Source organism: Heliangelus exortis, chromosome 13 (genome assembly GCF_036169615.1).
Source record: "Heliangelus exortis chromosome 13, bHelExo1.hap1, whole genome shotgun sequence".
NCBI classification, from domain to species: domain Eukaryota; kingdom Metazoa; phylum Chordata; class Aves; order Apodiformes; family Trochilidae; genus Heliangelus; species Heliangelus exortis.
Genome location: NC_092434.1, coordinates 13,165,254 through 13,190,124, shown reverse-complemented (window position 1 = coordinate 13,190,124; position 24,871 = coordinate 13,165,254). Strand labels below are relative to the sequence as shown.

General features: G+C 36.3%; 1 long non-coding RNA gene across 1 annotated transcript in view; it reads left to right on the top strand.

The window, feature by feature from the left end:
* The window catches only part of LOC139801884 (uncharacterized), a 421,250-nt gene that overhangs the window by 373,437 nt on the left and 22,942 nt on the right, over positions 1 to 24,871 (top strand). Inside the window, exon 5 of the long non-coding RNA XR_011728379.1 lies at positions 4,068 to 4,176. This is a non-coding gene — a long non-coding RNA (uncharacterized lncRNA). The remainder of the gene's footprint in view (positions 1 to 4,067; positions 4,177 to 24,871) is intronic.

Genomic DNA, 24,871 nt, shown 5'->3' with positions numbered 1-24,871 from the left:
AATTCTTTCTTCACTGCAGAGTTTTTATGATTTCTGATATTTATTTTCTTTTATGTAGATACCTGGTTTCTTTCCTCTTTCTGCTTGTTATTATTATTCTCACTAGTTTAGGTATGCATTCACTTTTGCTTAGCAAATACATATTTCTTCTGCATTTGTAGCCTATCTCTATTATCTTTCAGAAGTATCACAATGTTTATTTCCTTTAGATGTGTGAAGCTGCATAGAACTGACAGGAGAAGCCTTGCTCAGAGAATAGAGAGACTGTGGTATATATAAAGAGAATAAAATTTGAAAACGTTTTCTGCATTAGAGAAATACAACATATAGTGTCCAGTAGAATAAAGGCTTACACAGAGCTATTACTGCAAATTTACTCTACAGTTTCTTCAGCTGTAACTACTATTACTGCTTCTTTTAAATTGTGATCTCAGCTTGTTTGAGACTATCCAGCAAAAATGTTATCTGTTACCACTGTGGCTTGTGTATTAGATTCATAATCAGTTAAAAAAAAATCCGCTGTAAAAAATAGGTTGTTTGTTTAAACTCATCATCATTTAAATAAGCAATTAAAAGTAGCTTGAATGTTGGGAAAAGCTAGTAACCAGCAATTCAGAGCCCCTTAAAAGTTAAGATGGGCAGGAGGCCTGGATGAATTGCCTGGGCTATGGTTTCCATTCCTGACATATTCTCTGTGTGGTCTTCAGGCCAGAAGAGTACTCGTTTGTCCAAACCCTGCCTGAAGTGATGCCATGTTGCTTATTTACTGTAATACAAACAAAAAATTATAAACTATCAAAATTTAGCTGTTTAGTTTCACATGCTTAAGCATAACAAAGTTTTTAGGACAGCAGGATGAGTGTGGAATGGGAATTTCCTGAATTTCAGTCCTGAGCCATTTGTTGTTTTGGCTGATGGCCCCAGTGCAAATGACATTAGAACCCAAACTGAACAGAGCCCTGTGTTATAGGAATGCTGGGCAGGCATCCCATATCAGGATGGAGCTTCAGTAAAAGGCAACCTAGATTTCAGATTTTTTTTTTTTTCACATTTATGATACACACTAATCAAATTAATTATCCTCTGTTTTTCCACAAGACTTCGAAACCATTGGGTGGGTTTTTTTGACAGGATTAGTGAGAATTTTCCTCACTTCATCAAGAGAGTTTTATTTGTATTATGAGATTTTTAAAAATTAATGTATTTAAACCTAACAGACACAGGTTTCCTTTATAATACGGTATGTGCACATTAGATGTTTAACTTGAAGAAAATTGCCTTTGATTATTTAGAGGTTAGTGGTTAATTCTTGATGTCTGATAGATGCAAGGACACATCTAAACTGTTTCTCATGAGTCCCTGTCATTTTTCAGATCTGTTTTGCTGTTCCATGCAGGAACAGCAGGCCAGCTTGATCTTCAGGTGCAGCTTTTCTACGCTTCCTGAAAACAAATTTAAAAAAAAAGAAAAAAGTTCTATCCTCATTTGGTTTTGTTGGCCTCTGAGCTGTTTAATGGACAACTGGTTTGTTTTATTTATCTGACAGGGTTTCTTCATATTGTTTCAGGTTATCAGCACTCCTGCAGATCATATTACAGCTTGTGCTCGGATTTGACCCTCGCTAGGGTTCACTTTAAATCAGATCTTTATCATTAATGCAGTGATAAATAGAGATGCTTTGGAAGCAGTATACAGATTATTTATTTAGTGCTTCTCTGTATCATGTTTTATACAAGCAGGGATCAATGTCAGACCTTTATGGATGTAGCTTAGGTTGCATTCAGTAACTACAACCTAAAGTCCTTTAAATAATGTTAACTTAATAGCTGACATTTTTATGAAATAAGTCTGCAAGGGGGGGAAACATAATATTGCCCTACAGTAAGGAAGATTTTGTATTTTAGTTTTATCCCAAACCTAGAGGGATACTTTCAGTTTAACAACTGCCTCTGAAGTCTCCACTTTAAAAAATAAAAAGGGAGACAAATGCTTCTAAGGAAGCCGTTCCCCTCTACCACAGGGATGACCCTGGGTTAGTGCTTTTGTAATGATACTTTTTGGGACACTCTAAAGAATTTTGGTTTAAGGTCTCTTATTTATGCATTTTTCTCCTTGTAAGTCTTGATGGTTTTATTCTGTCATAAGTGACTTTCTTTATTTTGTTAGATACATTTAGGTTCAATTAAAATGTATTTTCCCACTTTCTGTTTTAATGGTGTTCATAGTCTTATAACTATGTAGCACATTTTCTCAAGTCTTGCTCTGAAAGATGGCAGATGTGTATTTCCTATCTTGCTTGCATTTGCATTAGGTTTAAAGTCTCTTTCTAAGCAGATAACACGTAAGCTTAAGAATGAAGCAAGCAAGGTTTCCTATTACAATTATTACAAGTCTATTGACTATGTGACAAGAAAACTGAACTATGGTTAGGGAAATGAATTCACTTTTATATTGTTGCTGATCATTTTCATTGCTTAAAAAAGACACTTTTAAGCAATTAAATAGGCATATAAGTAGAGCAGAGGTGCCCAGTGCAAAGATGTTTAAGTACAAATTTATGTACTTTTGAAGATGTAACATGGGTAAAATTGGATTTGGTTTTGGGCATAAATACCAAAATCTCGAGTTGATCTGATTAAAATTTCAGCCAATATGGTAGAAATTTTAAGTGCTCAGTGTGTTCTTGAATATTTTCTTACTCTTTTTGGAATATATTCTTCCTGCTTGGAAATAAAATCTCCATGGGTGGGTGTAATTGGGTTATTTCATTCACTCAGAAATCTCCATTCAAAGATTCAAATACCATAAGTATTCAGACCTGTGGAATGTTTTTCAGTTGGTGTATTTCATCCTTCACATGATGTTACTATAGAAATATATTCTGTTAAGTATTAGGCCTTTGAGGACTAACACATTCAAGCTAGTTACTCTTAGGCTGGACTGAACTGTGCAAGTGACTTACACTGTGGTGATGGTCTGAAGCATTTCATGATGGTCACAAGATGGTCATGTACTTATAGCAAAATCAGATTTTCATTTAATTGAGAACTTGCAGAGACTTTTGTCTGTGTAATTCCTTTCACAATCTTGAATTGCTCTAATAGCACTGAAAAAATTGGTGAAAAAAGTCAAATGTTCATTACAAACTAATAATTTTCCTTTTCTCTTGCTTGCTGTTCTTATGGTTTGTTAATCTTTCTTTTCTGGAATTTTAGTTTCTGTAGTTATGAGCAGTATAAGAATACTAAACAAAGTAGAATTCTGTGGAACAGGGATGTTTGAGTGTTCACTTTGACTTGACACACAGCATTTGAAGCTGTGGCTAAACTAAAGTATTTCTGTGAAAGAATGTTTGTGCTTCTTTAATGTATTTTATTGTTTAATTTGAGATCTGCTAGTGGGGAATAATGCATTTGATATAACGAGTTTGACTTTTATCTTGAAAAGGATGAAGTGATGCCTTTTAAATGGATCCAAGGAATTGTAGGAATATTTTGCAGTATAATTTCTGAAATTGCTGAAACATATTCCTTTATAAATGAAAAAAAGAACAGCTGGAATCATGCTGATCCATTCAAGCATTTAGTTGATATACTCTATTCCTCTTAAATAAGAAAACTGGAAGCACATGATTGATATGAGGTGTTTAAAGAAAATTTAAACAGAATGTATTCCTATTAAGCAAAGTGATAGTTCATTTACCTGGAAATGATCCAAAAGAAACAGCTATCATCTTGGTTAAGTTTGTTCTGATACTATAAACCATATTATTGCATGGTTATGAACTGGCTTAGAAGCTTACTTAGCTGGATTACAAAAATATTATTGAAATTACTACTCAATTCATTTCTCCATGATTTGAAATTTCAAAGTCTCTTAAATTCTGGGATTGTGGAGGATCGCAGTGGGTTTGGGGTCTATGGTTTGTGGATTTTTTGTGAGTTGAGTGAGTATGTTTTGTTGGACTGATCAGTTCTTTTAGTGGAGGGCAAGACACAGACTCTTTCCAGGAAAAATAGAAGTGCTTTTTCCACTCACCCTCCCCCCTTTTTTTTTTTCTTTTGTAGGGGGTTCATCTTGCTTAGTCCTTGAATGTTATGGCTAAAACAACACTACAGCACTTATCATCACTGGCTTTATATTGTGTCATTTGTCTTCATAAGTCTCCACATAAAGGTAAGAATTACTCCACTGACTGATAATCCAAATTTCAAATACTGTCTTGTATAAATGTCTCTTCTAGGTTATTTTTAATAAAGCCATAGGGCCACGTGCCTATCTCTGCTGCTGGCTTCTGTACATGCTCAATATACCAAGTATGAAAGGGCTTTAGATGGATATTTAAGTGTATTATCTATACTTGTTGACATGTTAATTGGTCTTAATAGATCTTGACAAATACTAAGTTAATGATAACTGAGTGCAACAGATGGATAATAAAAGAGTCTAAAAACCTAACCCCATGTTTTCTCAGTGAAGACTGAGCTTGCAATACAGTTGGCTGTTTCTGTTGCAGCTCATTAGATAAAATGCTGACTTGCACAACTGCATTGTTCTGCTTTTCCTATCATATTTTGTTCATTGGGAGGTGAAAAGGATCATACGTTTTGTATTAAGGCAAAATGTTTTAAAATGAAGGGGTGTGTGTCAAATCAGGCAAGCATCTTGTTAACATTTTGCTTTTGAGTATATTTTTTATGAATAATTGAGAAAGATTAATTTGCACGAACTTACTATGATCTATTAATTCAGGTTTTACACAGTGAAATAAGAGAATGTCCTCAAACTTTCCTGTTGCCTGTCACCAGTTGTGAAACTGCTACAGTGTTAAGAAGGGGGGAGACAATTCCAACATAGAGTATGGGCTTGTCTTTAGGGTGCAAGATGTATTGATAGCCTTTAAATCCCACTCTAAAGAGGATGATGTATTTAAATCTGGATGCAAGGGGGAAGGGCAAGAACTTGCCCTGAATGACTGTTTCTGATATTCTCTCACTGTTATTAGTGATTACTTTTACTCACACACCCCCCATGGGAATGTTAATATTGCTCTGTTGGCTTGGAACTGAAATACCCATAAATCTCCATTTAAAGGAAAATTTCTGAACAGAATACAGCAGTGCAAACATTTTAATTCATATTGAACATGCTGTGTAGCATGTTCTTTACACTGTAGTGTGAAATGCTGAACACCTCAATTTCATCTTAGGGGCTCTTATGATTTGGGGATTTGAATTAAGCACCAGAAAAACATATTTAAATAGAATTAGGGATCTGATAGTGATTGACAAGAGCCCGGCATATCCACAGTATCCTACATGCTGGCCCACATCATGCACTCCTCATGCCATCCCCACTGTTGCTGAGGTCTGAAGAGCTCCTGTCTGCTGAACACCTGGCCTGGCAGCCTGTCTCTGCCTGGGATTTTCACAGGACTCTATAATACTTGAGGACCCAGTTGCTATTTAAAGAGCTTTAACTCTTTGCTCTGCAACTGTTTGTGAAAGGAGCCTGTGGCTCTTCCAAAAAAATGACCACCTTTCCAAACATACCTATGGGACTGCAACTCAGTACTTCATTCAGATTCAGTTGACAGTTTGGATGAGAAGAGATGGGCACCATGAGCCCTCAAACTACCTGGGACATGGAGAGAAATTGTGTACTGGAAGGTCTACTCAGGGCAAAAACTACAGCTGGCTTGGTCTGCAGCTGAAGAGTGGGTCCAGCTTGATTCAAACCTTTTTCTTGTTTCTGCTGACATTGACACTTAAGATGTCCATGTAAAAGCTGGGTGCTGATTAAAGATAAAAGAATATAGCATATGTGGAGGGGGTTTGTTGATATGTCTGCAGAAATTTAAGGGTGCTTATCCAGTGTGCTAAATTAAACCTTGTGTACTTCTGATCCGTTATCTTCTGTCTGACCAGAGGCTTCAGAAGTAGGTGAATGAAATGCACAAGCCCTCTTACATCATGGCAGTAGCATAATCTCCATATGGAAAAGGGAAAATCTTTCCTAAACCCTAAAAGCCAGTTAGATTCTACCTTGATGATTATCTGATGACCCAGATCTTATATTCTCAGCTTACAGCATATGAATTCCAAGCAGGTCTTTTGGTTTTAAGTTACTCTTGGCCACACTTACAGCCTTGTGCTGGGGGGGATGTTCCAGAATCTCAGATATATTTTGCTTTCGTCTCTGATATGATCTCTTCTGGAAGTGAGATCTGAATATTCAGTTCCCAATGTAGCCAGAACTTGCTCCTGAGTGTGACATTCCCATACAATTCACAAATCCAGAGTATCTTTGGCTGCTGCCAGCAGTGAGCATCCTTACCAGCAGTTTACCCTCTGCACTCTAAGGGTGGTTACAGTACCGCTTCATTCAAAACTTGAGCAAAAGCATTTCTAAAAGCAGTCAACTACCAGCCCAGAAAAGTGATCTTTAAGGTGACTGATTCTGAGCAGAACATTGCTAAAATGTGATTTTTTTAATCTGGTGACTTTACGAAACATTAGACTAAGGCCTAAATTAAAACAGCAGCAGAAAAAGACAACAGATCAACATTTAATTTTATAGCTGAATTCTCTTTGAGTAGACACACAGAATCTTTATAAAATTGTATGTGGACTTCTAAGATGGTATGATCCCAGCACTACCTTTTTTTATGTTCCATTGAGAAAAATATTTGTAGGAATCTCACTTTTTTTCCTGTACTGACACTTTTAAAAAATGACACTTTTAAAAATGTAGATTTTGGATGTTTCCCCTTCTTTTCTAAAGTTATTTCTAAAAAACCTCTAAACAATTAACAAACTTAAGCCTTTCTTTGCTAATAAGGATTCAGTAAATATTTTCCTGTCTATAGCTTTTCTTTTTATTTTTAATGCTGATTTTATTGGGCTGAAATGAAACCTTTCAGCCATATGTATGTGCATTCTCTGCTTTATCACTCACTGGATTTGCAGGGTAAACACATTGACATCTCCACTGTGAATTGAGCAGAGTAATTATTCAGAGGTATTGCCTGCAAATGCAGGTGATTGTCCTGGAGAGTCCTGGCTCTTGAATTGTTATAGGTTGACATTGTGTCTGCAAGTTCCAGTTCTGTGGCTAGGAATAGATCTAACAGATAAGAAAAATATCACATAAATTACCTCACCAGCTGTAAAATGTTGATTCAACCTTCAGGGTTTTAATTATTATCTATATTTTATATGTATGTAATAATCAGTCACCTATTTCTTAATATTTCTTTTTTTCAAAGACATTTAAAGGAAGGTATAGTTGTGCTGCATACATATAATTTATTTTACCAAATAACATGGGGTTTTATTTTACATTTGTAATTCTTTACAAACTTAATATTTCATACTCTTTTAGTTTCTCTAAATGAGGCCACCCATGAAACTGCTGGCAGGTAGTGAGAAAATAAGTGTTTAATGATTGAGGAAACTATTATAGCAGTCAGGAAAGGGAAATTACAGCATTTGTAATAGGACAATCATTACTTTTATAAAATTCAATATGAAATTGTTGATGTCTCTTGATAGCTCTTAATAATTAAGGTTTCATCTTGATTGTCTTTCTGTTAAAGTGAAATTATATGATGGTTAATATTGTTTAAATCACAATGGTAAGTGAATGAAAAATCATAGAATATAATTCTCTGGATAGTATTTGTCAGAGGCTTTCCTGTTATAGACAACTCGATTAAGAAAAATGTTTTTTTCATTAAATTGTGAAAGTAAGTTTATAAAATTGAACTTCCCTCTTGGTAACATTATATTTATCTAAAATGTATACACGAATACACATTTATAGGCTTTTCTAATATTTGAAAAATACCTAAACTGTAGAAACCAAGGCTAATTGAGGTATGACTAAAAGCCAGACTTCAACTTTGATAATCCAATGAAACTCACTATGTCTTTAAAACATTTGTAACAAATGTAATTGCTCAGAAAAATATTTATGATGCAAGTAGGCAGTTATTTTATCATTATGGTAGCTGAGATAACATTTCACATTAGATGTAATCTAGATAAGAAACACCAAGGCAATAATCAGGCTAAGCAGGTGCTTACTCAGAGGATAAAGGATGTCATGAAAATCAGCCTCCCACAGAGCTAGAAGAGAAGGGTTTATAACTATTGGTCTTGTCATAATGATGCATGACAAAGATACAGCTCCCCTAGCTAGATAATAAAAGAGAAACTTGCTACCCAGAGAATTATGAAGTGCACATTAACAGAAATAATCCTCAAATATGAAAATGAATCAACATAAACAAGGAAAATGGATTCAGTTCAGTCCATAAACAACAACACAAGTAAGGTCTTTAAGTGTAGTGTGCTTAGATATATTCAATATAAGCTAAATTTCTGCCTGTTGGGGTTTACTGTCACTTTTGGAAACTCACTTGGTGCCAAAATCTTCTACAAATTACTACTGTCCTCAAAAGATCTAAAACCTGTTCCTTGATTTGTGTTTTAGCTTCCCAAAATTGGAGTAATAGCAATTTTCTGTCTTAAGACTTGTCTCAAAGTTGAATTTCTTAGCTGGTATAACATGGCAATGATTCAAGCACATCTGTATGGTATGATTAAAAAAGCAAAATTTTAAGAGATCATTTAAGAAAAAAGAAAATAGTACCACAGACTGAAAGCATTCCCAAAATAATTTCCAGTATAATAATCATTCCCAAAATAGTTCCTCTGAATAATTTTATTCCTAGGATGATTTACTGATATTATATCTAAGCCAATCCATTTGTCACTAATAACACACTCTTTAATATTAGTTTATGTTCTCTTTGAGCACTTTATAAACATCACTGATGTGTTCTGTCCATGAATACTGGAAAATACAAATTATTTCAAACAGGCAAACAAAGCCCAAAGAAAACGAAACAAAACACAACCAAAAAAAAAACCCCCCAAAACTCTCTAAATTTTATATTTTTCATTTCATTCCTGGTTTTTAAATAGTCTTTTCCCTAAGTTTATTCCTAACAGTCTATTACACAACAATGAATGCAGCCTCAGGTAAAAAAGGGGAAGAAATGAGTACTTACAGTATGTAAGGTACATGTGTATAAAAATTAGGGGGGTTGCTACCAGAAACATGCAGCCTTTCACTATCAACCATTTGAAATCAATTTGAAGGCAGTTGGAAAGCATTTAAAAGAGCAACGAGGCATCAATAAAATATAATTAATTAGGTCTATGGATGCACATGTCAATTGAGTGTTAATTGTGCTAGCAATGCTTTTCCATTAAAAATTAAACTCATGATTAGTAATGAAGAAAAAAACTAGCCAGTGTTGTTCTATAAACAAATCTCATTTTCTTTAATTGTGCCCCTACTTTAGGTAACAATAATAAGTCTCCATTTGCTTTGTTAAATGTGAGCATCACTACAATATAGGGAAGATTAATTTATTGCCAGTTCTTTTAACATATCACAGGAGTATCATTGAAAACTTTTGACACAATGTTTTTGTTTAAATTGCCTTATCCCTCCTTTAGCCAAGAATGCAAAGTTCTTTTCTCTTAATATCAGATGTATTAAGGAGAAAAGTAAGGTTATTAATTTTTTCTTTATAAAAATACAGTTAACAGCAATGCTCTAAATATACATGCGTGTGAATTACTGAGTGTCAGTCCTCCAGGCTGTTGGTCCATGAAGCTTCAGTTCCTTTCCTGCTTCTTCCATAAGCCCCTATAACTATGCATTAAGAACAAATATCAATCAAATCAAAGTGGGGAGTGGAAGTAGTGCTTAGTTGTTGGAAAAATGAATTCAGGAGTGAATGTAAGCATCTTGTGCTTGTCAGACAGATATGCACCCACACAAGTTGGACTTGGGCTTCTACAGTGTGAGTTTTAAAAGTTCTTTCTTTGTACAGTGCTGTAATATCTCCATGATCCTGGAGTCTGTTCCCAGGGAGGTAGTTGGGAGTTAGGAATTATAGACCCTGAGTTTTGTTAGACATTCTCTGAAGACTATTTAGGCACTCATTGTGGGGTTCCTCCACCAGCAAAAGGAATATGTCGTTTCATTAATTCACTTTTGTGAAGATTTAAACACCTTAAAAGCTGCAGTGTACTCAGGGATGAGGTAAATATGATTATCTTATAAGTACAGAGCAATGGTATTTTTGTCTTTGAATATTATGTGGGGGATGATGATAAAAAGAAATGTTAAAAAGACAAGAAAACCAAAAGAATCTGAACCAATGCACTCTGAGGATTCTGCATCCAAATTTTACCTCATCCCAGTTCTACTGGCAGGGCATCACTTAACCTGTGGAAAAGGTGTTCTTAGTTCACATAGTTCCATATAAAGAAAAACATTGGGATAAATCAGCTTTTGACCACATATTTTTCATATTAATTTTTAACTTGTACATTTTATCTAAAGCTTGGATTGTGGGTGGGCTGTAAGATCGTGCTGTGCTAAAAGGATTTGAAGTCCTAATCTATTAAAGATATGTGAAGATATATGTTTAGATATGTGAAGATATGTGTTTAAATATTGATTAGATTCTGTCACCTAATGTGAATTTTTCCACTCACATGTGAAACTTTGAATTTTGATAGGTGAATGCAAATATCCTACCACATGAAATTTGTGTTCCAAGGGTGCCCCTTCATCCCCTGAAACATCTCCTGCCCCTCTGTGCTGCCTATTTTTTATCTCCAGTGTCTGAAGCAACAACATAAAGCAGTGTTCTAGTTCTTCCATAACTGCTTCAGCATGGGTTGATTTGCTTTTCCCAGCCTGCATGTTCTGTTCATCCCAACAACATCTTCAGACCAAAAACAAGAAAACGAATGCACGGATTTAGCAGAGAAAGCAGCCACATCATGGCTGTTCTGCCTTTATCCATGCATTTTATTTGTAACAGCTGTAACATTGTACTTCTCTGAAGCACACAGAGAACTATAAATTTGTGGCTTTAATAGGTTTTATACTTTGAAACATGAGCAAAGTGCTTAAAGATAGTATAATGATTATATATTTCATGTAGACAACATTTGGAAATTTGTGCATCTGACTCTGAGGAGTGGCTTGTGCCTTTTCACTGCAAGTTGGAGGAGAGAACTTGTAAATTCCACGTGAATTATTACAAAATGGCACAAAAGGCAGTACCAAGAATAAAGTGAGCTACTTGAAATCCTGGCAGTCAGGTCTGCACTGATCATTTAGTTGATCCCAGAAATGTCTGTCCACTAAGACTTTCAGAGCACACAGATGTTCAAGTAGGGTTGGGCTGTGTCTTTGTTTTGCCTGCTCAGATAGGAAACAAAGGCTCTTCCTACTGTGCATTGCCTTGGACCTGAAGTGCAGAGCGGATCCTGGTTATTTCCCATTAATCTGTGATTTAATGCTGTGTTCTACCATTAGGTAGACAGAGGTTGGGAATCACTTGGTGTTAATTTCCCTCTTGCAAGTAGGGAAAAGCAAGTGTCTTTGGGAAGGCAATCATAGCTGACTTTGTTATGTGTGGGGGGAGCAAAGAAGATAATTCAGAACAGGCTGAAGAATACTGGGATCCTCTAAAGAATCCTGCTTGTAATTCCCCCCACCTCCCAAGTTTGCAAGCATGCTTTCAAGCAGCTTAAGTCTTCTCCTAATCTTATAAGAGAAATGAAACTATTTGCTGTTGCTTGTATCTGCTGTGGTTTCTGTCCCTACTGTCATGTGACCCAGATCCTAAACCTCTTTGTGAACTTTAATTTAATTAATTAAATGTTTAGCCACAGATTAGGGAATGCGTTTCATACCAGCTTTGGTCAGTTTAGTATTTTAAAAACCAGTTATTTGAAATGATAAAGCAGATGGAATTTTTTCTCTGTTGAACTTTCAGATGATCTGACAAGTTCCTGGTGTCACACACCAATTTTCTTTTTGTAAGTGAAAATAATTATACATTCAAAACTGTAGAAAAAACTGAAGACATAAAGCAGAAATTGCAAGATTGAAACTGGCTGTTCTGGGACTGTCGTTAGGATGGGAATTTCATTTTTATATTAGATTAATTAATGCAAGGAAAGGCTTAAAACAGGTGCCAGAGTCTCTCCTCAAGCTCAGGTACTACATGTGTTCAAGGTAACAAGCAAAGTCTCATTCTGTTAGGAACTGACCATACAGGTCCCTGTTATTGTTGTAAAAATGCATGAAGGAAAGACTAGGGAAGAGATGAAAACTTTGAAGAATCTTTTCTAGATAGCAAAGTGGCAAGATACAAAGTTCTATTTCATGTCCTAATATATGAGGTTGTTTCTAATTTATTCTATGCCTATATTATTATTTTAATTTATTGTATAACAGACAATATAAAAAGACCCATCATGAGAAATACTTTTCCCCTTATCAACTAACTCACACTGAGTTTCCACACTCATTATCATATCTTTGATAACTTGATAACATCACTATACTGAAGATTGGTTGGTGCTGTTCTGCAGGTGGTGTCCCATGCTGGTGACTCCTCTCATCTGACTTGTTTCTGACTTAGTCCTGTATTGTACTCTTGAGTTTGGATAGTGTTAGAATTGATAGTAATTTCACACTGTCCTCTGACCTAGAAGGCACATTAGGCATTTTACCTTCAGGAGGAAATATCAAGGCTTTATGAAATCCTCCAGGAGAAAAATGAGAGGGAGGAAAATTTCCTGATATTTGTTTTTCTCATGCTGCTTTGCTTGTGTCGGGTTTCAGGCCTTGAATGCCTTTGGGTTTGTGCATGGACTTTTTGTTTGTTAAACTTCATGTGCTTATCTAACTTCCTAATCTCCTGTGGGGGTTTGATAACCTCAGTGTTTTTTCATGCTGCTTCTAGTACCTTTGCCATGATTAATGGGATAGACCACTAAACTGGCCACCTCCAAAATTATGGAATGTGTTAATCAGATGGGCAGATGACCTCAGGGAGTGCAATGACCCTTAGGATCAAAGGTCAGATTTAAACAATATGACAAATACAAGAATGTTGTCATTTCAAACGAAAAAAGGGTAAATAGATAAAGGGTAACTTGAGAGAGACACACATATGTCTTACAGCTTTTATGTATAGAAATTGACTTTTACCATTAAGCAGCCAGAAGTTTATCTTTCATGGCTTGCTATATGAAGTCAAAGTTAGAAGCGGAAGATCATTGGTAAGGTACAAGATAATAATAGAAAATTTGTTATTCAGTTTCAGTTTGTTCAATTTGGTTTCAGTTTCAGTGTTTGGTGTAAAACAACCTGTTGGTTTTGTGCCTTCATTTTCCTCCCTATACACACTACAGAATATCATCTTTTGTAAAGCTGTTTAAAAATCACGCAGTCATGATACTGCAGAAGGGCACTGTGGTGTTGCCACCAGTGCTGCTGTTGAGGAGCTGTTTCATAGATTATCCAGTTAACTGGAAACATGACATCAGATGGTACAATTAGTTACCGTATGGAATCTTGGTTTTCATAGAATCATAGAATTGGCTGGGTTGGGAGGGACCTCAGAGGTCATCAAGTCCAACCCTTGATCCATTCCCGCTGCAGTTCCCAGCCCATGGCACTGAGTGCCACATCCAGTCTCTTTTTAAATATCTCCAGGGACGGAGAATCCACCACTTCCCGGGGCAGCCCATTCCAATGCTTGATCACCCTCTCAGTGAAGAAATTCTTTCTTAATTGTTAAAATGATCTCTGTAGAATAGTATCATAGAGGACAAAAGGCTTAGCCTTGAGCCTCACAGAGCTGAGAAGAAAAAGCATGTAAAACAAATTTGTGCTTTCATTACACTGACTGGCCAGATAGCAGTACAGACTTCAAGAAAGGTCTAAATTCTACTGGCCAAAAAAAGCTGGGAACCTATCAGATTCTTGACTTTTCATGAGGCATGATTTTTCCTGAACATGGCAGGAGTTGTGCCCAGTGCTTTCTAACCCAGCCTTCTGCTGGGCCTAGGAAATAATCAGCATAGAAACACATGTCGAGAATCATCTGCTGCCCCTCATGCTGGGATTTTAGTCCCAGCTATGCAAAGCTCTTTGGTGCAGGCCAGGTGTTTGAAGCTTAAATCTGTTGAGCCTGTGAGCCATCAGGCAGACAGTGCTGTATCTTCCATAAAGCTTTTGTTCAGCAAGATTTGTAGTGGGCTCTACAGTAACTACATCTTGATTTGTTTATCTTGTGTTAGGAAACTGTGTCATGAGTGCCCGGATGCTGTGCTACATGTAGGTTGTACCGACATTAGAGACAAAGCAGTGAGGAATAACTCATAAACCATCAATTCATCTTTATTACTTAGAGCTCTAACCTGGTCGTGGCAGTGTGATTGAGTAAAGAATGCAGCTCACTGTAGAAACTAAAAAAAAGGTAAATCAGGTTGGATATTTTCAATTAATGGCATCAAATTAAAAAAAACTGTAAAAATACTTCAAAAATGTTTCTTTAATATGTCTTGATTATTTTTGGCTTGTAGGTAATAACTGAAAAGGGCTCTACTGACTATGGTCAGTTGAGACTTGGGATGGACTGAAGTATTTGATTCTGAGGGCACATCTATTTACATTCTATTTTAGAAAAAAAAACCCCAACCAAAACCAACAATAACAAGAAGAAAACCCACACAATGAAATAGATAAATCTTTTATAACAATAATAAAAAAGGGAAACCATTTTGCATGAAAACATGTTTTAACTGTATTTGTAACACTCAGTAAATAAATTACAGGTTTTATATCATTCAGAAAGAGCTGCGAGTGATTTATTCAGTTATTAACTTCACACGCTTGGAAGAATGAATTAAATACCAGTCCTTGTTGAAGGCTTTTGGATTATTCTGCCAGAATGTACCACTTAAAAGTTTTGGCAGCTCAGTGTGTGTTGCATGATGAGCAGGAAGAATTTGGTGCAAGCTAAAGCAGATGAGTCAGTATCCTGACAGTTTACAGCATCTTATAAATTCCATAAAATGAAAATGAATTATGTATTATTGGGCTTACATAAGGTCACCAAATGAACTCTGACCTTTTCCTTTTTTCATTTGGCTCAATTATTAGATGAAATGACAGATCTGATCTCTTTTCAAATTGTATTAGAAGGGGCCTCTTTATTTTGCCCTCTAGCAGCAATTCTCTGACAGAACTAGGCAAGTGCATTAATTATGATTGATTTAGTGGGTCTATAAGGTGATTATTTCTCAAATTCTACTTCTGTGCGAAAACCTTTTGACCTCTCTCAGGCCACACAGCAAATGAAATCCATAAGAAGATTTAAGAGGGGACTGACCAACACTGCAGTTTCCTTCTGCTGTTTGAACTTAAAACACTTTGGGACACCCAAGCAAATCCAAAGGATTGAATTACCAGGACATACTGTGGTTAAAATGTTTAACAATTTGATATCTCTGTTTAAAGAAAATGGCATGAAATGAACCACAAGGGGGAAAAAGTCACCTTTTTGGAGGGGGGGGGGGAAGTGGCAGAAGACTTTTTTTTTCTTTGTAAATTAGATGCAATAAAAGGATCAAGATGCCTCATATCAAGGTTCCATTGGTGTGTGTTACATTGCAGTAAGAATAGAATTTCAGCCACATTCTTTTGATAAAATGGCAAAAGTAAATTCAGAAATCAATTTTAAGGGTCTACCTTTTCTTGGTGTGACTATAAATATTAATGGTTACATGTGTGTATCTATATGTTCATGTACACACATACATAGGCTTAGTAAAGAATACAGCTTGAAACCAAATCTGAGTTCAGAAAGATAAATTGCACACTCTACTTTATTCCTAAGTAACACTGATGCTTTGTTTATAGGCTAATAGAAAGGTAAATCCTGTTTCCAGATAAACCACTCTGATTTTGGCAAACTTAATTCTCTGGGAGGCCTCCAATAATATACTGTACAAATACAATAATATTAGGTATGAGTATTGTGCAATAATGCCTTTTACAACTGTTGTTATTAACCAGGTAGAGGGAATGTGGGAAAGTTCCTTGGGAGCACAGCTGACTGGCCCTCACCTCCCAGCTCAGATTGGTGTGGATCCATTCTGCCTTTTCCATTTTGGCTGATATCAATTTTTGCTGAGCTGCTGCTTCTGGTAACTGATCTTTAGAGCCAGGTAGGGAGCATAGAAGTAGGGGAATAGAAATTAAGTTAAATATACATCTGTCTTCTTACTAGCCCAGAGTTCTAACTGTTATTGGTTTGGAAATATGAAGTGCATTTTTTAAAAAATCAGATCTTTGTAAGCTGGTAATTGTCAGTAGTAACACTGTGAACTCAGCAGTTGAATCAAATCTATATTTATATGGTTGGTAGAGAGGGCTGTTACTATTCAAGCAGATATCTCAGGAACTCCAGAGCAAAATTGTAATAATCCAACTAAGCCAGCTAAGGTTTTGACAGTTGCTTTAACTTTCTGAATGTAAAACTACAAGCAAAAAAATAGAATTAGAAGAGAATTTCAGACAAACTTCAGTACCCTACTGGTAAAGAAACTTTGCAGTTTAACACATTAAAATAAAACAGTTTAGCTACTAAAGGTTGATGAATTAAAGTAGCAGCAGATTAGTTACAGTATTCTGTGTTGTTCTAAGAACATTTTTAATTCAGCTTCAAGTTGTTTTTCTTTGATTTACATAATGAAAAAAAATATCCATCTTTAAATTGCAAATCTAAGTAAATGGGCAATGCATAGAGGTGTTATTGCTGGATAAATAAGTGTAAAGATAAACTTCTAAACATTTCCTTCATATTTATTTTGTCCCTAACTGTAATGGCAGATAACTTTGGATTTCAAGACTTATGATTACACCTAGCAAACCCAATTTTGCTATCCTTTTAGATTAGCAGAAGCTATTAGATTAGCAGATGCTGTTCCGTTGGAATTTGTTCCAACAAAGTATTCATGAAGCACAGGATGAACAGGAAAGTGTCTCTTTTTCTTTTTTAGTATGAAATAATTTAGGAATTTCCCTAGGATGTGGAAAGTGTGCTTGTGACTCTTCACTGCTTGAGGCAGGATGATCTGAGTTGAAAATCTCTGCTTTGAATCAGGCAGAAAAAGAACATCACCATACTCTTGCAATCCAGATAGCAGCACCTTTAGTATGTGCATTCAAGCACATGCAACAAAAATGGGATTTATTAAACAATTCTTTTTCTATAGAGCTGTTGAAAGCAGCAGCTGTGATGTTTAGATGTTGGTGTCAAACGGTTCTGGTCATACTTTGGTCAGATCTGCTAGTCACACCATTGCAGGGAAACAAAAAAGTTGGGAAAAGTTTTGGGCTGCCTACCCTGTGCCACCTTAAACCAAGGTCTGTCCTTGCTTCTCCTGGCAGCTGTTTTCCCTAAAACTCTTGCTGTCAATCAGCACTTATTTTCAAGTCCCCTTTATCACTTGTAAAGTGCACGTGGTCCCTCTCCAGACATTTAGGATTTTTTACTTTACTGGTAGGACCATGAGAACACTATCAACAATTTTATTTAGCATTCTTTGCTATTGGGCAGAAAATATTAGAATAGTAAAGCGTGTGTTGAACAGTTTTGGGCGAGAAAAAGTGCCTGTTGAACATTTATTACTGAGCTTTCTGGGGGATTCCTTACTGTCCAAATTAACCTCTCCAGCTCTGCATGCTCCTGTGCTGGACCATGTGCAGGAGCAAGAAAAGCAGAGCAACTGTCTTGGTGTTACATCTCAGCTGTTCTCCCAGATCTGTGCAGGAGATCTTAGCACAAATCCTGTCACACTGAATGGTTTTGCTCGTTTATGACTCTGCTTTGGCAGTAACCTTGGTAAAGGCATAACATTTGCATTAGTCAAAGCTTCTGTCTCTGTTGCTTTCTAAGGACCCAACATGTGTTGAACTTAATAAGGATATCACTACATCTGCTCCCAAAGATTTCCTGCCATAGACACTCCAGCTCTCTCACACTATTTCTGATGTTGAAATTTTGGTCTTGCATTACAAATTAGATAAAAGTAATAACGTCCAAATTTTAACACCAGCAAAGTATAGCATCTCCAGGAACCCAGGTGATAACTGCAGTTGTGTTAATGAACTATCTGAAGGGAGGTGGTGGTCAGGTAGTCAGGCAACAAGTGACAGCAGGAGAGCTGCACCAGGGGAGGTTTAGGTTGGATATCAGGAGGCACTTCCTCATGGAGAGTGTGATCAGGCTGCCCAGGGAAGTGGTGGAGTCACTGTCCCTGGAGGTGTTTAAGGAAAGGCTGGATGTGGTGGTGCTAGGACATAGGCTGGACTTGATGATACCAGAGGTCCTTCACAGCCTTGGTGATTCTGTGAAATGAAGCACCAGAACATGGGCTGCTATTTAAAATACTGGCTCAGAGCCACATCGTGTGTCCCTGCCTGGTGTGGGAAGCGGTATCAGTGTCTGAGCTGTGCAGCTGACTTGTAGCTACTGCTTGGCTTAGAGGTAAGTGAACCACAATAAATGGAAATAGTGGTGTAAGCAAATGGGCCAAGTCAGTCACCTTGTTTCATTTGGAGTTCCTTCATGCACTCTGCTTTAAGTATATGATGCTTTAAAATCCATAAGTGTTTAAATTGGTTCTCAACAAACAGCTAATGAACTTCATTGCTTTTCAGATGGAGGAACATGACTAGTAGGAGATATTTTTAAACCCTAGGCAGGAGTTAGTACTTATCAGGAAAACAGTTCTACCTTCCATTTCCTAATTATTTACAAAAATATTTGAAGACGTCAATATTTTGAAAACTGAGTGATTTAGAAAATCTGACCCTGGGGTTGGATAGAAAAATATACTTTTCATTATTGTGGCTCATATAGCTTTGTGAGGATCATAGTATAGAGTATAATAAGGAGGTTGCTTCTTCTCAGAACTGACCATTCTGACATTCAGTGCAACCATTTGTATCTTTCAAAAGACCACTTCTTTACTGTAGTAGAATATGAATAAGCTTTTTTCTAAATTACACAAAATCAAACCCAGAGTTTTTTGTGTTTTTTTTTTTTTTTAGATAGTAATTAGTTCAACTGCATCTTTTCCTTGCTGTAGATTGAACCATGACAACCAAGCATATAAGCTTTCTTATTGATCTCTCATTAAATAAAGGGTGTCAGGCATGGAAGTTGCCATCTGCACGTATTTGTAAAAAGTACAAATGCTTTTCTTCTCAGTCAGCACTCTGTCCTGAAGTCAGATGACATGACAAATACTCCCAAATAAGAATTCTACGGAGAGAAGATAACTAGCCAATTTTCTAGACACTGGGAATTTCCTGTAGGATATTTATGACCATTATATTCCTTGAGAAATAAAATAAAGGAGATGGAAAAAACGAGTAACTCTGTTCCTACAGTGAAAGCAATATATGTATAGGCACAGTGAAATTGTATGGTACATTATTGCTTTCAGTAGAATTCCTAGAGAGAGGGCTTGTATGTGTAACTCAGACTTCCATCACATTGCTGTAAAAATAACTCTGGGTACTTTTTAGAACTTTCAGACTATGAAAAAAAATTACTTTGTCCAGATAAGTTTGTATTAATTTTAGAATAATGCAGTATGCTTGATTCCTTTCCTGACAGGTTTTAATTACTATGTATTATAGATATTATATAGTAACACATTCTAAAAATATCTACATAGTAAAAATAGCCTTCAGCTATTGTATTTCAGGAGATGGGTGGCAGCTTCTTATATCATGGCCTATTTGTACCCAACCATTCGTGTGATGCTGCTCTGTTTCAGAGTGAAGTCCAGCAGGAGCATCTGAACTGTGAAATGTTCCTTTGGACCACTTGGTGAAATTGTGTGTTCAGTCTACTAGCTAAAAATACTTCTTTCCTGTATCTTTCTATTTGTCTTTCCTCTGTGCATAAATAGACATCAATCTTGGATGGATGGATGGATGGATGGATGGATGGATGGATGGAAGGGTACTAATCTAAACTTTGTACAGTATTAAGCTGTCCAGGTAGACAGGCTCAAGAATTGTTTGTATGGATTCTGCAGATTTGTTTTCGTTTTTCTCTAACCATGCTGATAAATCAGCTTAGATTTCTTTTTAGGAAACAGATATTAATAATGCTAGTATCTGATTATGTCAGATTAGGCCCCTAAAAGCCTTGGTTTTAAAATTTATATCTCGTTTGCAAACAGGAATGTTATTTATGATAAAGATTTTTGCTTGCTTGGGAACAGCTTGATCTTGGGTCTGAGCTGAGACCACCATTCTCAATACACCCAAGAGGTGAACCAAATGAAAATGATGCTCAAAGGTTACATTTTAATCTTAGTTCCCTGTGCCTTGTTTAGGGCTAACTTTCTACTCAGAAAGCTCTCTTCACTTGGCTCGAATCTGAAAAGAAAATGTATTGCATTTTAAAACTGACACAAACAAATGAGTTGGTTTTAGTTTCTGTCATCCACAAACTACTATGTTTATAATACCACGAGTGTATTAATGGACAGATTTAATGATATATATATTATTTCTGTCAGGATCCTCTAAATTACTTTTGCTACCACAAAGCACACAATGATGATGTATTTCAGTGAAGAGTGGAAGGTAGGTTACACTTGTAGTGCCTATAAATTCTTTGTTCTAAATACATCAAGGTCTTTGATACAGTGCTGTGCTTTTCAGGAAATCTGCTAGTAAAAATTAACCAGTGGGGTGGAAGAAGATTTCCTGATGTACCTACCTGTATCACATTTCCCCAGCCCATTTTCTTCCATGCTAAAGGTGGCAAGACCTCCTGCTTCATTACAATTTCTCAGTGTTGGAGGATGCCAGCACAGCAAATGGATTTCCATGAAAAACATGCCAAATTGTGGAAAATCATTTTGGGGCTAGAATCACTTTACTGTAATTTTGGAAAGCTTTTTCTGTCAACTGATTGGGGTTTTTGGTTTAGTGGTTTTCTATTGTGGTTTGTTCTTTTGGGTTTGTTTTGTTTTGTTTTGTTTTGTTTTAATTTACTCCCATTTTAATAATGCTTTGGGCTCTGTGTTTTAGCTGATTCTCATTTTCACTTCTATCTTCCTTGTTTTGTTTTTTGTTTATTTCTGGAAGAGATCTGAGGAATGAGGGGTTGAGAGTAGGGGTAAGGAAAAAGGAAAAGACAACCTGTTAGAGATTGACAGTAATTTCAGAGACCGAAAATCATGAGAAGAGGAAAAATATTTAATCTACTTTTATGAGTTTCAAGCTGAACACCTATGAAAAATGTATGTAAGGGTTTCCCACCCAAGCTTTCAGGAACCAGAAAGGAGCACCCATCAGTCTGGTGCTGCTTCCACTTAAGCACTTGGGAAAAAAAGAGAATGCACTCATGAAATGGATATGTAACAAAGCAGTCAGCTTCAGGTTACAAGGGCAGCTTAGTATTGCACAATTGTTTAGCGTTTTAAAGTGAATATTTGGTATTTTGAAAATATATTTAGTGTAGTTTGAAAGCTCAGGTTACTTTTTCCTACCTCTGTTGTCATGAGCAAGATAGAAATTTTCTCTTCTTTGTGAATCAACAGTAAGGAGGTGGACTGGGCAGTTTATTTAGATGAAGCTAAAACAAAGGTGCCCTTTACAGCACTCAGTGTAAGAGTTTGCAATCACAGAAATAAAAAAATTCTGATCCTCCTTTCTCTTAAGTTACTGACAGAAAAAAAATAATTGAAGTGTGGTATTTGTGTACTTAGTGCTGCACTATATTATGTTGTTACCTGTGAAGGTTTGATTTGTTTAGTTTCACTTCTTAAATCACTACAAAACCATCCTGATTTTAAGAATGAAGTATGGTTCAGTGATGCTGGGCTGCATTTACTGCCAGAAACGTAGAAAGGTAATTTGGGATCAGAATGAACCCTTGTCAAGCGACACGTGTCTCTTGAGGGAATACCACAAAGTAGACGACCCTCTTTTTTTAAAATAAAAACAATTGAAGTCGATTTCTGGGCATCCTATATACATGGCTTTGCCACCTGGGGTGCCCAAAAAGTCAAGTCTCTTGCTGCTTATAAAGATATCTTTACTCCAAGCTTTTAGCAAAGATTTGGGCTATTTGATCTTCTCAAAAGACTTTGCTTGCTTTTCGTAGAACTTACTGCAAGTAAAAGAATCCTGAAAAGAAAATGGTCTCCTGTGAATACATTGCAAATAGTTTCCTCTTTCTATTTTGAGCTCTACGTCAAGTAATCTTAGACACTAGTGTGTCTGTAATTTTTAATTATTCTAATCAGCATTTTCTAATCCAACCATTTTCTAATTCAACCTTTTTGGTGAAGAAGGGCTGATATCAGATGTCTTGTATTGTTTTGGGGTTTATTTGGGGGTTTTTTTGGTTAAACTTAAATGTTTGGTATATTTTTTTAGTTGGATTGTGACATAAATATACTGCTTGTATTTTCAGCCTGATACATTTTTAATTTATGGCAAAGACAAGTAAAATATAGTTCAGCTCTCTGTTTGTGAGTTGCTAATCTGAGTAAATAAAATTCCAAAAAGTAGAGGAGTTGACGATTGCAGATTGTGTGCAAATGGAATAAATTTGTCATAGTGTTTTAAAAATTTAAATAATCAGGCAATTTGTAAAAACAACAAAAAAATTTGCAGGTGGGAGTAAGAGTCATGTGTACTGAATTATTTCCTGCAAACTGTTTACTTACATTTGTTCATGATATAATCCAGTGTTTCAGTCCAGATGCTGCTCTTCAGAAAATGAGTTAGATATGAGAAAGATTATTTGGATTTAAGTTGTACAATGGGATGGCAATTACAACTGACTAGATGATTAAATAGAAAAAAAAAAAAAAAAAAAAAAAGAAATCTTTGAATCTAAACAAACAAGCTAATGCAACATTGTAACTGAAAGAGTGTTGAACTGTTCCCACAGTGTTGAGTGACTCTAAAGAATCATTTGCCTCACAGGTTCAGCAATTTCACATGGATCTTTACTCTGTCCTGCAACGTTTTCCTCTTTCAGAAGTGCAGCAGTCTTAAAAGGGTAGAAGCACCACAGTAATAAAAAGGAAAATGGGATTCGGGAAAAAAATCTGGGCAGTTTCATATTTAACAAGGAAATACTAATCCAAAATAAGATTCTGAGAAGGGGGAAGAGTGGGGAGTAGGGGAAAAAAACCAAAAAGCTCACACCACAGATGCTCAAGTGTTCATTACCCCAATCTTTGCAGGAAGCAATTGAATAGAATTACCTACAAAGAGAATGTGGCATTTTAACATTATACAATCATATTCCTCATGGCAGCTGACATCTATCTCCTTGACGGAGACTGTATCTCAAAAATACATTCACCGAGCTGTCTATAAATTCAAATAAACCCTGCAATTTAATTTTCAACATATCCATATGTTTGAGAATCAAGCTTTCAGCAGTTGAGAACAGTTTGTGTTGATACTACTGTACCCTGTGAATAAGGATGAAACAATGCAGTGCCACTGCAGCTATAGCCAGGTTTGGCAGGGGGCTGCAGAAGAGAAAGGATTCGTCCCAGTGTTCTGGGTCTAGTTCAAGATCCAGTGAATAGAATTTCCCAGAAGTTCATCCTTTCTTGTTTGGTCAAACACAACATTTTTCATGGTTTAGAAGAACTATGTCATTACTTAGTTAGAAAACACAAAGAGCCAAATGTGTCATTGTGTACCATGGAAATGCAGCCAAGAATCTTTTAAGATAAAATAAAACCTTTAATTCTGTAAGAAAAATAATACAGTAGAATGCGCATTCATTTAACCTCTTAAGTATATATTTTCAGAGTATTTGATCAGTTATATTATTTGCAAGAGAAAGAACACCTGAGACAGCTGCTGTAACAAAAGGAAAAATGCACTAGTTAGTTTTTGGTTTTCAAATAGGGATTTCCAGAATAAGTCTCATTCCTTTGTGCATCTCTGATTGTGGTTTTGCTAATGAAAAATGCTATCTTATAAACTGTACAAGAGCTGAAGGAACAGCTCAAAATAATGAACAAACAAGTGAAGATTTTAATGGAGGATTCATTTGCCCTTCTGAAATGTGACAGATACCATCAGCTGAGAAATGTGGTGTTACATTGGGAGATCTATTCACACAGTCAGTAGGTTCCATGGCAGTGTGTTGGGATCAGCCACAAAATTCCTAATAGCTTAAAGCATTCAAAGATGGTTTTGATAGTAATGACCAGCAGAGCTACAAAATATTGAATGAATGTTTATTTGGGGCATTGTGGTTGATTGGGTTTTATAAAATCATAGAATGGTTTGGGTTGAAAGGGACACCTTAAGGTCCAGCTCCCTTTTAGTAAGCAGGGACATCCTCAACTAGATCAGGCTGCTCAGAGCCTTGTTGAGCCTCACCATGCATATTTCCAGGGAGAGATGTTTGGGTTGGTGAGGGGTTCTGTTTGGTTTTTTAATTGGTTAGAGCGGTTTTGTTCCCAGCTTTTGGTGCAACCCATCACTATACAGATAAAGCAAAATTTTGGCTTGAAGCATTCTGGAACAAAAGCTGTTAACTTGACTGTCTTCTAGGTCTAAACTGACCCTGACACTACAAAGCTAAAAGGAGAAGGGGAAAACTTGCCCTACGTGTTCTCTGCCAAGAACTTAGTGTTGAGAGGACTTGTGGCTTCAGATCAGGTCACCCCCCTGTGTGCTCCCCAGGACAGGTAACCATAGGCAGATTTTTGACTGCATTGTATGAATGAAAAAGGAACGAGGAGCATCCTCCATTCAGTGAGGTGGACTTGGCCTCATTAGGTCTCAAATTTTATTCAGATAGTCTGGAAATGTCAGATTCTGTTAAACTTAGCAGTTGGTAACCTAAGCTGTGGCATAACATTACAAAAGTATTTTTTGTGATATATTTAGCTTCTAT